This window comes from Heteronotia binoei, chromosome 7, assembly GCF_032191835.1.
Source record: "Heteronotia binoei isolate CCM8104 ecotype False Entrance Well chromosome 7, APGP_CSIRO_Hbin_v1, whole genome shotgun sequence".
Lineage (NCBI taxonomy): Eukaryota > Metazoa > Chordata > Lepidosauria > Squamata > Gekkonidae > Heteronotia > Heteronotia binoei.
This window is the reverse complement of record NC_083229.1, coordinates 55847556-55863645: the sequence shown is the minus strand read 5'-3', so window position 1 is coordinate 55863645 and position 16090 is coordinate 55847556. Positions and strand designations below refer to the sequence as shown.

The 16090-nt window shown below is 40.5% G+C and overlaps 1 protein-coding gene across 5 annotated transcripts in view; it reads right to left on the bottom strand.

Moving 5' to 3' along the window:
• NCOA2 (nuclear receptor coactivator 2) overlaps window positions 1-16090 on the bottom strand; it is a 194337-nt gene that overhangs the window by 94471 nt on the left and 83776 nt on the right. Inside the window, exon 1 of one of the 5 annotated variants that reach the window (XM_060243658.1) lies at window positions 12792-13131. The exons of the other annotated variants lie outside the window; for them this stretch is intronic. The gene's annotated coding sequence lies outside the window, so the exon portion shown is untranslated. Of the gene's footprint in view, window positions 1-12791; window positions 13132-16090 lie in introns of those variants that run through there. 5 annotated transcript variants of the gene reach the window in all.

Below are 16090 nucleotides of genomic sequence, written 5' to 3'. Positions count from 1 at the left end.
TGGACTGCCATCATCACCTGATGCTGGTTATAGTCAAAAAAACTATAATTGGGTTAAGAGTCTGAGCATGAAAACTAGCTTGGATTCTGATGGATTAAAGGCCTAGACTATGATATGCTCATATTGCAATGGATAGCAATGTAGAGGATGCTTAAGTTATGACCTTTGACTTCGAGACTTTAAGGCTGTGCCATCCAATGCAGGTTTCGGTTGTGTTAAATAGTTTTTTGGGGGGGGTTGCTTTCTTTTGCTGTATGATTTTAGAGTGGTAGTTTCATAAAACTATTTATGAAAATTATTCAAATAAACTTCATATATTTTTACAAGTATTGTTCTCTTGTGTGCACTAGCTCTGGGAACCCATGAGGCTTAGGCTTGGAGTCCTTGACAGATGCCTTGGGACTTTTTAGTTGAAAGTCAGTGTACAGATACACAAACAAGAGGGCTGCAAACACTACATCTAGTTCATGGGAAAAAACCCACTACTGTTTGCACTGTTAAGAAGAGAAGCATAATAAAATTTCCCCAGAAAATACTTTTAATTCTGACCTACATTGTGGGATCTATTTTTATTGTGTCATTTTTACTGTCTTTACACAGACAAAACTTGTTCTACCCTTATTCCCTTTACCTGACCAAAATATGGCTCTGGAGTAAGCTTGCCAACCTCCAGGAATGGCCTGGAAATCTTCTGAAATTACAATTCATCTCCAGTCACCCTTGTCCCCTGGAGAAAATGGCAGATGTGGTGGTTGGACTCTATACAATTAGTCAGATCTCTCCCCTCCCCAAACCCAATCTTCCCAAGGCTCCACTCCCAAAGCTCCAGGAATTCCTGAAGTCAAAGTTGGCAACCCTAACAGTAAACCACCAGTTGAAGGCTAAGGCTATAACAAAGCATAAAAGATTAGCTAGAGGAGTTTATCTCACTTTACTATGTTTCTGTCATACTGATTTTTACTATAAACAGTTTTAAAGTGGTGGATTAGAAAAGAGAATGTGCCTTCCACTGCCTGACTAAAAGCCAATAATGCTCATTAATTTTTTAGCTAACACACAGATGCTACTGGAAGACAATGTAATAAACACATTAGGCTGCAAATGGGCAGCAGGAGCTCCTTACCACATATTGCAACCACCAGATATATGGCTGAGATTCATTATAAGGATTACTGATACTTAAAAGCATGCTTTAACATCTGTCTTTATATTAAAAGCCTTCCTTTCAAATACTGAGATCTTCAGTATCTAAGTATCATTTTGTTGCCTCATGCTATAACTACAAGCAGGGAAAAATTAGCTAGTCTGACATCAACAGCACAAAATGGCTTCTAGCTTCTGTATTTCTATAGGCTACCATTCTTAATATAGCTATTCACTGAGCTGCTTATATATTAGACTACATCAGCCACATCTAATAAGCCCATCTAATAAGCCCCAGAATAGCTGAAGAAGGTTTTAACAATGTAACAGAAAACGAAATTGCATTCTTTGAGTAACAAGAAAGCATTTTGATTTTGCCACTTATTCTGAAAGTGATGGAAGATTTTTTTAAAACATAAACATCACAATTGCGATAATTAGCCTAAATGCTGTTAAAATGAAGGGTGGGGAGCAAGGCAGAATTACCTATTAGTGACAGAACTTCATGAAAAACTTTCCCCATTTGTTTTGTTAGCTTTCTTATAATACTTCTTTAAAACCATTGTTAGCATTGTTAACAATTTTTTCTTTTACTTTATATTCTATAAATGATCTGTATTAAGCATTTATAAAATACTGCAATTTTTTAAAAAAAATATTGAAGAAAAACTTTTCCCAGGTAAGGTTCCCATTATTCAAAACTACAATACCCGTAGCTCAACTAAAGAAAGTTATTGGCTGTAATCTACCAGGAACCAGTACTGGTAGGGCAGGATATAAATGCTCTATTTTTAAACCTTTTAAACTATACATTAAACACACTAATCAACTAGCAAGTGGTACTTCTAACCTGGTTGTAAATGAATAATTTAAAGCTTTTTATCAAGATATAAAGCACTTGCTTCATACCAAGAAAATATCTTCTTAACATAGGTGGGAAGAAGATATCTGAATACTTTAACCAATAACTAGGTTATTAGATAAATACATTTTTTACTGAATAGCAGACCATGAAAGTAAGATTAAATGCATGCAATGTAATGCAAAAGTAAACTTACAATGGAATTTTCAGTTATCATCAGTTTCAAATAGTACAGTAAAGTAGCTAAGTACTGTCAGGAAAGTCTCTATATTCCAATACCTTCTGTTCTGGATTTATATCTCGCTCTCTTTCTTTATTTCCTTATTTACCACATCACCAGGGCCGGCGCGTTGAAGTAGGCGGGGTAGGCGACTGCCTAGGGTGCCACCCCACCTGGTGCTCCATGAGACACCCCCTTACTCCCCTACGCTCTCCTTGGAAGCCTCTGAAGAGCACGGCGCCTTTCAAATAGTAAAAAAGCCTCTGAAGAGCACGGCGCCTTTCAAATAGTAAAAAAGAGCACAGCACAATTTCAAATAGTACAGTAAAGTAGCTAAGTACTGTCAGGAAAGTCTCTATATTCCAATACCTTCTGTTCTGGATTTATATCTCGCTCTCTTTCTTTATTTCCTTATTTACCACATCACCAGGGCCGGCGCGTTGAAGTAGGCGGGGTAGGCGACTGCCTAGGGTGCCACCCCACCTGGTGCTCTATGAGACACCCCCTTACTCCCCTACGCTCTCCTTGGAAGCCTCTGAAGAGCACGGCGCCTTTGCTTTCGCCGCCATCTTCCTGGCTGTTCCTCTCAGCCGTCCTTTAGCAGAAGGGTGGCCAGGGCTGGTGGCTCAGCAAAAGGGACTTCGGGAGGAGGAGGATGTAATCGCTCTGAGGTGCCTCAGCAGCACAAGGTGAAAAGTTGGCGGGGTCGAGCCTGGCGGCTGTGGCACCTCAGGGGACCACTGGAGCCTTGGGCTCCCCCAGTGGGAGAGAGAGACCCCAATCCCGGCATGCTTGCAGCATCTCGAGCTTACTTGACCGCCGCTGCTGCTGCTAATTTGGCCTCTGCAAAACCGGGGGGGGGGGGGGCTCGCTGACTTTGAGCTGGAAGAGAGCTGGATCATCAATCAAAGTCTCTCTCTCTCTCTCTCTCTCTCCAAAAGAAAAGCTTTTGTACTTGGGCTCAAAAAAAGAAATCAAAATTGCATCGTGCAATTTTGCACTTACACGCCAGCAAAGCGTACCTCTTTCCTCCCCCCCTTTTTTCCTCTTCCGAAGTTGTGCTCTGAGCATCTGAGCACGGAGATCTTTTTATAGACTTCAGAGAGGGTTGTGTTTTAGTGGCACCTGGCTGCTTTTGGGTTGAAAGCGACTGTGCAGTGTCTTTGCATGAAGGTGCTGCTCAGCAGCTTTCAATCCAATAGCGGCAGAGTGCTGCTAAAACCCCAAGCCAGGTGGTCCTGCACAATGACGTCACAAAGTGATGTTATTGTGCCCCACGTGCACAAGCATGCACACAAAATCCACAAGAATGGGGGGGGGGCACGGCAGAACCCCATGCACCGGTCCTGCACATCACTGAAATTATGTGAAAATATCACTGAACAACTGAATAGAAAGAAATTTATTATGCAGATGCAGGGCTTTTTTTGAGCAGAAACATACAGGAACGCAGTTCTGGCTGGGTTGGTGTCAGGGGGTGTGGCCTAATATAAGTTCATGCTGGGCTTTTTCTACTAAAAAAAAGCCCTATGCAGATGAAATGGTAAACCGAACTACATACAAAAATAGAGATGTATGAAATAGATCAACTGACTGAAAAGTGCACTTTTGATATCCAACATAAATTCAAAATGAATCCATTTTTAACTGGTAGATGTTTAAAATTTCATTAAAATATTATAACCATTTTTAAATCAATTTGTAAACAAATAGAGCATGTTCATACTATTCTGCTAAGTACAAACTGTGCAACTTATCTACTAGAAGTTAAAACCCACTCAAACATACTAGTGTTTTTAGTAGCTGTCCACAAACTTGATTCCATAGCTACTTGCTGCTGTGCTGAGGTATATATCAACTGCACATACCATTCTCAGCATTTTACATTCTTTCATTTCTAATGCACAACTTGTAACAGACTTTTAAATATATTAAGTGCAGCAGTGTACTCAACATGTATACGGATGGGGTCTAAGTTGGTGAGAACTGGCCAAGGAAAGATCTCAGGGGGTTGATCAATAGCTCAATTTAAAAAGATGTGTGCATCAGTATGCAGTAGAGATGGAATAGGCAACCTTTAGATATCAATAGGAAAAGAACCAGAAAGTATATTAATGCTTTTTCATAGCATTTGGGATACTACATCCAGTTCTGGTTTCCCCATCATAAAAAGTATATTGTAGAAATAATTAAAAAAATACAGAAAGGGAGCATTTCACATTTTAGGTGGAGAAGACTGGTGGGAGAGGAACCAATTCAGCAGTGGTTCTTTACACCCTGAATCTACTACGGCCCATCTTCAAATGCCCACCCAGTGACAAGTAAAAATCATGAAATAAAAACTGCACTCCAGGCAACTTTGCATAATTAAATATATTCATGATACAGCCATATGACACAGATATTCCCAGGTATACAGTGAATGAGACCTTTGTGCCTAATGGCACAATAACTCAAAGTTATATTTGATTCCAATTTACTGTATGTAACTTTTAAAAGGAAGAAATCTAGAATTGGGATTTTACTGTCAGGACAGGCTCCGCAGTACCAATTTTTAAAAGTAATTTTTCCTGTTCGAAATAGTTTTATCTTTTTGTAGGTAATATTAGGTAGAAGGGCAGGATATAAATGCTCTATTTTTAAAACTTCTTTTTTAAACAAAACTTGTTCCTGACACAAAAATTCCAAGAAAGAAAATGCTCAATCAGAGCCCACAATACAGCCAATGAACTTCTGCTAGAAATAGTCACTTTCACTTTATTTTCTCTTTCTCCAAAAACTCTGCTGAAAACATTTAGGAATTTTATATAGAAGGATGTACATTTTTTTTTGCACACTGTATAAATAATTTTTGCCCTGACCTGGATAGCCCAGGCTACCTCACCTCATCAGATCTTGGAAGCCAAGTAAGGTCAGTCCTGGTTATTATTGGGTGGGAAACCATCAAAGAAATTAGGGCTGCTATGCAGTGGCATAAGATGGCAAACCTACCTCTCAATGTCTATCACCTTGAAAACCCTATGTAATCACCATTAAAAAGCTGTAAATTCACAGCAAAATAAATTTTAAAAATAACTTTCAGTCTGACATAAAATATCTCTATAGTTGCATCAAATATTTAAATTATGTTGGTACAACAGCCCTGAAATTGTAAAAAATACATTTTATTTTATTTCTTTAAATTTCTATCCCGCCCTCTCCGCAAGTGGTCTCATTCACTGTATACCTGGGAATATCTGTGTCAATTTAACCAATAAAAAACTATAATTTAAAATTATTTAAAACACTTAAACATTTAAAACATTCCATTGCATTTTTGGTGCTGTATCACTATAATATAATTTGACGTAGATATCAATGTAAATGGTGATCATGGTACTCTGTAACGGTGTAGAGTGGCAGCTCTCTCCCAAATTAGGTTAGTTCTCAAAGGCCTGTTGAAACAGTTCAGTCTTACAGGCCCTGCGGAAAGTAGAAAGATCCCGCAGGGCCTATATGGCCTCTGGGAGAGTATTTCACAATTCTGGTGCTGCCACCGAGAAGGCCCTAGCTCACGTCTGCCGCAACCTAGCCTCCCTTGGTCCAGGGATGGACAACAGATTTTTTGTCCCTGAACGCAGTGCTCTCCGGGGAACTTGTGGGGAAAGGCGGTCCCGCAGATAGACAGGCCCCTGACCATACAGGGCTTTAAAGGTCAATACCAACACCTTGAAATGGACTCAGAACACAATAGGTAGCCAGTGCAGCTCTCTCAGCATTGGCCGAATGTGCTCCCACCGGGGGAGCCCCATTAGTAGCCACGCTGCAGCGTTCTGCACTAGCTGTAGTTTCTGGGTCAGCGCCAAGGGTAGCCCCATGTAGAGAGCATTACAGTGATCTATTCTTGAGGTGACCGTAGCATGGATCACCAGTGCTAAGTCGTTGCGCTCCAGGAAGGGGGCCAACTGCCGCACCCACCGAAGATGAAAAAAGGCGGATCTAGTAGCGGCTGCTACCTGGGCTTCCATTGTAAGAGAGGACTCCAGGAGCACACCCAAGCTCTTGACCTTGGGGGCCAGGATTAGTGACACCCCATCAAGAGCCGGCAGAGGGATCTCCCCCCCTGGACCACCCCGACTCAGAGAACTTCTGTTTTGTAGAACGTTGATGTCAGATTTTCAAAAAAATGTGATCAATATGCACCATCACAGCATTTGGTATACTAGTGTCAATGGATCCATGAACGTCCAACAAGGGTTTTCCAGGAAGGTCTGTGACTACTTTGTAAAAACAGAGAGCAAACTCTTTCTGCATCCATCCAGATAATGTGAAGATGGAGGCCCTCAGTTTTCTAGTTTTTCTAATTAGAGCAGGGACTCCCCACTTCAAAAGAAGGAAAAAGAATCAACTTCCACCTCTTTTAAAATGTGGGAGCTTGTAGAGCTGCCATCAGCTATGGTCAAAGTTTCCAGATTCCTCAGAGTACTAGCCATAACACATACCCATTGCTAAGGACCAGCAGCTCAAACCTAGGGACTCTAATTTACTAAGCAGCACTGATGTTGAACATTTCTAATACAGTCATCATAGTGACTTCTGGTATGAAACTGAAATGCTTTTCAATTTATTTCCCAGTGCAAAATATTTTACTATATATTGAGAGGAAGTCATTCTGCATCTGTAGAGAGTAATAATCAATGGCTGTTTTCAGTTATGTCCTTTGTAACTTTATCTCTACCTGGGCTGTATCAATTTAGACTGCAAAACTGGAAGTTATGTGATAGACTGTTCTCCATTACATAGTTTTCTATATGAAGAACAAAATTATTTGGTGCATTATCCTGTGAGCTTCTGCCTGCAGTTTAAAGTAGTGCATTTCAGATACAGGTTTACAGCTTGCCATTGGTTTGCCACTCCCCTGTTTGGGCTTCTGCCCGCAGAAGGCCAGGTGGCCAGCAGGAAGAAATCCTACCCCCCCCAAACACTAACATCGCCAGAAATAAATGTGATGCACTGACATCACATGCAAGTGGCATCAGCACATTGGGGATGTTGTGTGTGATGGCCCTGACGTGCTGACATCACTTCCACATGACATCAGCATGTTGTGGTACTCCATCCCACTCCCAAAAAGTTGTGGCATTTGAATCTGGCATCCTTAGTTTGCCAACACCTATAGGAGAAGAACAGATGCTGAAGTTGTAAACAAAAGGACCCAAGAATTCAGATTCAGAACCACTCTGTATAAAACCTACTTTTATATTCAACTTCACTTTTACCTTTCTCCCCCAAATTCAATTTTTCAGAAGTCAGTTTAAAACATACACATTTACTATAGAGTTGGACAGAGGATACTGTTAATGCATTTATTTATTTATTGTTGAATTTATATCCCTGCCTCCCCACAAGCTGGCTAAGGGCGAGTCACAGCAAGAAGAGCAGTAACAATAAACATAATTAATGACAGATTAAAAATTTAAAACAATATCACATAACCATCTCTGGTGCCCACCAATGTCGTCCACTGGGCAGGTCATAAACCAATAGCAGTGCCCAAATTCAGGGGATGCAAAGATGGTTCTTGAAGACCATTCATCTGGACAGTGTAGGACTGTTAGCATTAACATCTTGTCTTGAAACTCCTAGGTACAGTACTAAGTTGTTCTGACGAATGTGAACCTTCAAATGACATGGAACCTATCTGGAAAACAACCAATACTTCCTGCATATATTTATGAGGGGTTTAAGGTCTAAATGGCCAAGGGTGGGAGAGGAAAAAACCATGCAATTTTCTTTATTATTTGCCTGGTCACCTAGAGGAATTTTTTTAGGATTGGCTCCAAAGACTTTTTTCTGCTCACCAAAAGTCTTTCTCAATCAATTTTTAATTTAATTTAATTTGCAGTTTATACTCTGCCCTATCCTGCAAAGTGGGCTCAGGGTGGCTTACAACATCAAAAACATTACAATAACAATAAATGAGGCATATCAATAATACGCATAAATTAAATCAGAAAGACCATAACTCAGATGATTGGCACAGCCTGTGCCCACAGTTCAAACAGTTGGTACAGCTTCAGCTAATTGACACAGCTTTGGCACAGCTTCAGATAATTGGCACCGCTTAAGACTATAATTCAAACACTTGTCACAACTTAAGCACATAGGTAGTAAGGTGCTGGGGGAAGCAAAGATTTCAAAGGACGCTTGTTAGATCAATTAAAAGCCTGGCGGAAGAGCTCCATCTTACAGGCCCTGTGAAATTTGGATAAGTCCCACAGGACCCAGATCTTCAGTGGGAGCTCATTCAACCAGGTAGGGTCCCAGACTGAAAAGGCCCTGGCCCTCGTTGAAGCCTATCGGGCATCCTTAGGACCAGGGATCATGAGAAAATGTTTTGTGGATGATCTCAAAGCCCGGGGTGGGTCCTGAAGATATGCAGGCCCAAGGCCGTAGAGGGCCTTAAGGGTAATGACCAACACCTTGAAACGGATCTGGTACTCAATAGGAAGCCAGTGCAGTTCGCGTAGCACCGGATGCATTCACACCCATATAGGCCTCAACGCTAATAACTGGGCTGCTACATTCTGTACCCACTGGAGTTTCCGGAGCAGAGTCAAGGGCAACCCCATATAGAGAGAGTTACAATAGTCTAATCTGGAGGTGATTGTTTAATGAATCACTGCGGCTAAATCACGGGTGTAAAGTAGAGGGCCAACTGCTGAGCTCGCCTCAGATGGAAAAAGGCAGCCCTTGTAGTGGCAGCAACCTGGACCTCTATAGATAGGGCAGCATCCAGGAATACCCCCAAGCTCTTCACCTCTGTCAACGGCACTGAGAACCACTGAAGGGTGGGAGCCTGATCCCACTTCCTCCCCCCCCCCAATCCAGATACAGGATTCTTCAAAGAAGTCTTCCTGTATTGAAGAAAAATGGTGGAACAGAGACAGCTGACCAAGTAAGTAGCTATATAAAAGGCTGGTGTAGCTCAGAGTAAATATGAATACAAGGGGCACTTCAAAATTACAAAAATATGGGCAACTATTTCATACAGATCTAGACCATCAACACTACAGGCTGAAGCCAAAGGAAGGATGGTTGACACCAATACTCACTCTAAGCTCTGGAGTCTTGTGAGCATTAAATTTGTGAGCTACTGTATACATTAGTTTGCTCTGGGGCCTTCTTCCCTGAGCTAAAACAAAAATGTATGAGCCAGAGGCTAAAAAACTGTGAGCTAGCTAACGCTGACTTAGCTTAGAGGGAACACTGGTTGACACACAACTAAATATAGTAGTAAACAAGATTTTTAGACAGTAGTAAATATAGGATTTTTCTTCACCAAGAAAATGGGTATTGATCAGTAGCATGAATATAGTCTGTTATACTACAAGAAAGCTCACAACAGGAACTAGTTTTCCGAAACTAGGAACCAGTTTTCATTTATAACATACCATGCTTCTATGTATAACAAAAAAACATGGTTTGTCATTTACAGAGATCAGCTTGATGGAGGCCTGAATTCACTAATGCCCTTCTCTAATGCCTTCATGCACAGCCCCAAAATTGATCATTTCCCACTTCTGTGGGAACCTACAGCTATGGTTTCTCTTCCGTACAAAATAGGATTCCTTGCCCCAGTTTATGCCATAGGTTGTGATTTAGATATAGACATAAGTGCTGGTTGCCACAAAAGCAGAGATAATTAACTTCCAAGCAGTGCATGAGAGGGAGTGGGCAGGAGGGTGTTTGCTCAAGGATCCCTCAGGTTCATTCCTATAATGACAAACTGATTTGCTGTTACATGTAAAGCATGTCAAACTGTCATTTTGGCCACTGGTGTATTTTTGAGGCAAAAGTAGCAATTGTGCATTAACTGAAACTATTCATAGACCAATCATATTCCATATGTGGGAAGAGGTTCTTAAGCACAGTGGCCCCCAATCTTTTTGGCCCTGGGGACCGGCCCCAGGGTCGGCCTGCTGACCATGGCCCCAGGGCCGGCAGGGTGGGGGCACCCAATTCAGCCTCCCTCCACCCCCACAGCATTTCCTCCTCCCTCCTTCACCCCCCACAGCCTCGCTGCCTCCTCCTCCCCCATTTTCCTTCCCCCCATTTCCTCTTCCCTCCTTTGCTGCCCCCCCCACGCAGCCTTGCCTCCTCCCCCCGTTTTCACCATTTTAAGGCCAGGGAAGGGGCTGTGAAGCACCTCCCAGGCCGACCCCCTCCCGCCGATCAGTTGATGGACAGGAAGACTGCAGCAGCAGCAGTGAGCAACACTGCCCTTGCCTCCTTCTCTTCCCCTGCCTTAAAATAGTGAAAATGGGGGGAAGAGGAGGCGCCACCGGGGGGGGGTGGCGAGGCTGCATGAGGGCTGTGCGGCCCGTTTCAAACAGTCTGCGGCCCGGTACTGGTCCCCGGCCCGGGGGTTGGGGACCCCTGCTTAAGCACAAACTTAAGAGAAGCTCTAAAATGTTGTACATACAATGAGAATTACCTAGAGAAGTGCTTCAAGTCATGTTTTTCAAATGAGTATGGGGGAAAATATAAGTACATGGGTCAAGACAATAGCAGTATTATGCTATTGCTATAGAAGACAATGAAACCAAAACTTGTTAGGTCTGGAGAACAACTACAATGGAATGGAAATGGGAAGAAAAAATCCAGAAAGTTTTTCAAATTAACCATTGGAACTGTAGCCTTTGTAGCAACCTTCATACTATGCTTGAAGAGTAGGGTTGCCAAGTCTGCCTTGGTCATTTCCTGGAGATCAGGTTTTGAGCCTGGGGACGATGGGGTTGGGGTGAGGAGGGACTTTGGAAAAGTGCCAAAAAGTCCACCTTCTAAAGCAGCCATTTTTTCCAGGAAAACTGATCTTTTTAGCCTGGAAATTAATTGTAATTTTGAGAGATATCCAGGCTCCACCTCTAACTAAGAGCATCATCCTTTTGCACTTATGTCTAGCTCCATGCATAAGAAGGAACACGCTTCATTCTTCCTTGGGAAGCTGTACTGCAAGCTCTCTGGGAAAAGGAAATCATGTTTGTAAAATTTCACACCCACACCCACCCACCCACCCACTATACTGGAACCTCCTTGCAGGCCTTTAAAAAAAGGACAACTTTAAATAAATATATCCTTCCATTTCTCCAGGCTTGGGACATAAGAACAACTTAATTTTAGACAGGTCAATTTTCACATGCAGATATGAAAGCAAGTCTCTAGGTGCCAATCAATATAGTACCAACAATTTTAACTCCACGTTTTGTTATGAAACAATGAACCGCCCTTCATAACAAGCACAATAAAAGTATAATTGTCTTGTGCTTTTTAAACTTGCCTGTGCAACTAAAACATTCAGACTCAAACTAGGATTCAGCAGCTGTCTGTCAACTCAAAACATATAATCATCAAATGTATACAACGTTAATGTTTTAAATACTTACCCCTCCCATTCTCTCAGAGAGTGACATATCAACCCCCCAGTTTTAATGCTAGTGAAGGTATTTCCTGTTTCTATGGAACTCAATTATTGAAGAGATGCTAAGCATTAGAGCTATCACCACCATTTCAGTATGTATCCGGCATAATATACCAAGTGCTTTTTTTGTATTACAGTAAAGGCTATATTATTTCCCTTAATTTAAAGGGGGGGAGGGTTGAAAACTTGGGTTTAGTTTGAATTTGAAACAGTCCATCATTCATGTGTGGAGGGGTACCTTTTTTTTAGGGGGGAAATGGCGAGATGCTACTATTCCTTACTAAAAAACTGCACAGTACTAACAAAAACGTTCAGCACTGTACAAGATGCTAACTAGACAACGCCCACCTTCGAACCACTTCCATGGATGGGGGGAAAGGCATGTAGGAACATTATTTCCACAGTTACAGATATATTGGATTAACTAAGAGGAAGCTTATCAATATTTATCAAGACAAGCTTTGTAAGTGTTTCTCTCCTTCAAGGTTAAGAGAAAGGTAAGAACTGCCAATATCGTTAAATGCATCAGAATGTATAGTATAATACAATACACACTATGAAGTTTAACTGCATGCTTTGTGTACACAAGATCACAAAGAGTGAAGCTCTGAGCATCAGAAAATTAAGTTACAGATTTATGTCCAAATTTGCTACAACAGTACATTTGACCTATTTTAAGCCCAGGGTCAGCAAACATAAAAATCAGAATAAAAATTATTCCCTTTTACTTGGATCTGTATATAGGAATTACCAGTTAAGCACAAGATACTGCATCGTAATTACAGCGATACAAGAACAATGCATATCCTTGAGCTCTTCTTCCTCTTGAAAAATACAGCTTATATACACGAGGTCGAGATTATTTGCTGGGCTTCCTAAACATGCTTAGTAATCACAATTGTCTACTACAAGCTATATATACATATCTTTAGCCTCTAATACAATTGTCAGAAGGCAATGGCAAGGTTATCAGTAGTCACTTTCAAAAAACAAACAAAATAATTGAAGAACATGCTTGGAAATATCTTTCTTCATTTGCTAAGGAATGTCGTTGCTCAATTGTTATTCTCTGCACCTTCTACATAACGTAAAAAACAGGAACATACCGAATATGAAGTCATAGCACTTCTGAAACACACCTTATAATCTTCCACAGACTTGGTAATTCAATATAAAATCTCATCAGTTATTTTCCCTTTATCTTCAGCCTGCAATATGTTGGGGAGGGAAATCCACATCCCACATACTGGCTAATTAAAGCAAGCAGCAATGAACAGACAAACATATCAGAATATCCTTCTTGTGTTAAGTTAAACCAACATTGTCTTGATGTAAACTAAAACACATGCTGAGTGAGGCTGTGCACACGTAGCGGCTTATCTCCTCTCTCATCTGCGTCTAATGACAGCTGATAAACTAGCCACAACTAATCCTTATAGCTGCTGATCAAATAGACAATCCAGCATGGTGGAACACTCGAAAATTCCTCCTGCTTCTGTTCTACGGCTGCTCTAAAAAGCAGTTTCCTTTTCATTGAGATAATAGCCTTTTCTGCAGTCACATGACTGAAAACCTACATTAGCACAGCGTTATGATAATAGATCTCCATCTCTACCCCCCCTTCTTCTGCTATTAAGGAAGGCATCTTTCCTAAAAACCTACTTAAACATTTTGCAAAGTAAAGTGCCAATACGTTGTATATCGCCTTGAACAAAAAACAATGGCAGCATTTTGATATTATTGTCTTCTCCAACACACGCACACCATGTCCAGTGGAGTACAAAATGAAATAAAAGATTATGCCTGCTACATATCACGTACAGTAATGCTTTGGCTTACATTCTGTAAATCCCACCACTTTAAGTTGGTATTAATTTTTCCTGTTATTTTATTAGTAAACACTTTGCAAATATGATGCTACACAAACACAGTATTTTTTTTCTGTTTCAACTTTAAGCAAATGTCTCATATACCTAATTTTATTTTTTAACCTCAGGTCACTGAGCCTGTTCAATTCAGTGTTCAACTCAGAGGATGATGTTTAGAAGGACAAGGCTCTAGAGTTAAAAACCGACCCTATATATGACTTCTCTGACATACAGTAGTTTGCTAATTTCAGAGCCTTGTAATATCAGAAATCCATGTTTTAGAATTTTAAAAGTAAATAATAGCTTTCTTCAGTTTTGATTTTTAATATCATAATGCAATGACAATCCTTGGTTTGAGATCTGAGATTCTGAATAAAATGTTGCCTTTTAAAAATGTGAGATTTACTCATGGAGATGGGAAGGCTGGAAGTGTATGAAAATTTGTGAAGTCACACAGTTCTGCCAAAATTTTACAATCATGAAATTATCATAATCTCAATTTTTTTTCTGATCAGGTTAGTGTTAGTGAAATTATGATAATTTCACTAATAGCGTATGGGATCCTTTTGATCCTCTCCACTATCACATATGAGAGGAGGTGACATGTTCAAAGCCACCAAGTAAACTGAGTGGAGATTTAATCTTGATTTTCTCTCTCTTAATCCAGTGATCTGCCTTTTGTGCTGCAATGATACTCTTGTATGTGAACAAGCTTTACACTGTTCCTAAAGAAACCAAATACAATTGACAATACTTCACTAAATGGTACTAAACAATAATAATACATACTACTTCACAACACCTTCACTCACTTTGTTTTGCTGAATTCTTGCAATATCCATGTAAAGTAGGTCAGCATTACAGTGAATAAAAGTTAAAGAGTTTTTGGGTTGGTTAATGTTACTTGGTGAAGGCACAGCATAGCTCACTTAATAACTTTGATTTTTATCTACCATGATACACAAGCAAGTAAGTAGGATTTGAAAAATAATTCCCAAGTGCCAACATCAGATTTTTAGGCACACATAAGTCCTGCTTAGAGTTGAAAAATAGCAAATTACTAGGCACCAGCAACAAATTTGCACTTCTTTTTTCAAACTCTAAGTTTGCAAGATGGCTGCCATTTCAGAAGGAAGACTGTCATGCAAATGAGTGAAAGCAAATCAGACTTTAATTTAAGCATACCATCCACACACACAGGAAATTAAACAGTAATGTTATTTTTCCATATCCTTTATGTTGTATCTAAATATTAGAGTACATATTATATTGGGTAGAAAGGGAAATCACCAAACCATCTGACATCGCTGCAATTTGTAAGCACAAAAGAACTGTTTTGCAATATTAACTGTCATTTCTGAATCCATGCAAATCACTTGCATTCCAGTTTTTCCCCATATTTATTCGTTATCCAGAGAAAAGGATGGCAAGCACACTGATTAAATTTGCAGATGATATGAACATGGAAGGAATAGTGAATACTGCTGAGGCAGATCTAATATTCAAGAACAGAAAGAAAGATTAGGGAAAAGACAGGCAGTGAGAAATAAAATGAGCTTTCACAAGGACAAATGCAAAGTTACCCACTTGGGAAGTAAAAATTAAAGGTGCATGTTTGAAATGAGGACATGCTGGCTAGACCGTGGTACTGAATTACAGACAGCTGCGAAGTTAACAGTAGATGTAGATCTAAGATAGACAATGCAGTATAGTAGTAAAAGCCATGCTGGCAGTATTGCAATGGAAAATAAAGAGAGCAGAAATAACACACATAAAAGGGACAGCACAAATAAGAGGCACTAGACTGCCAATTGGCCTGAAAACAAAAGACTTCAACAATGCATGACGATAGGGCAACAGCCAGTGGGTCTATAAGAAAGTACAAGGAGACACATGAGAAATTCCTCTCCTAAACCTCAATGTTTGTTGTTGTGTTTGGCCTTTTACTGTACAACAACCAGATGATAATATTATCTTCATTAACCAAAGTCTGTAGAACTGGATGGCAAACCATCACCCATCTTTGTGGTGCCAATTTTAGAATTCGTTGCAAGCCAGTACCTTTTGGCCTAAAAGTTCACACCATGACAACATTTTTAAAATGCTAAAAATAAAAGAAGGTGTTTCCAGGAAGCTAATGGTTGAGAATAACCAACAAATCTCAGCCCAAAATGGTCATGGTTCTTACAATGGGCATAGTATTCACTACACAAAGGAGCTTCTGATGTAAACATACAATAAACACAACAATGCGTTGTGGCCCATATGGATCCCAGCCTCCAGGTAGGACCAGAATTACAACTCATCTCTAGACTAAAAAGTTGAGTTTCCTGGAGGATAAGGTCTATGGCATAGCAACCCACTGAGGTCTAGAGCACTCGTGCACTCTGTCTGCCACTCTCTAGGCGCTTTCCGGGCACTTCCCGGTTGTCTAGATAGCTGGGGAGGCACCTCGGAAGTGCCCCAGTGATTAGGTATCACTTTGTAAGTGGTATCTCTTTGGATCAGCCTTTTGCAATAGGGACGGGTCAATGGCA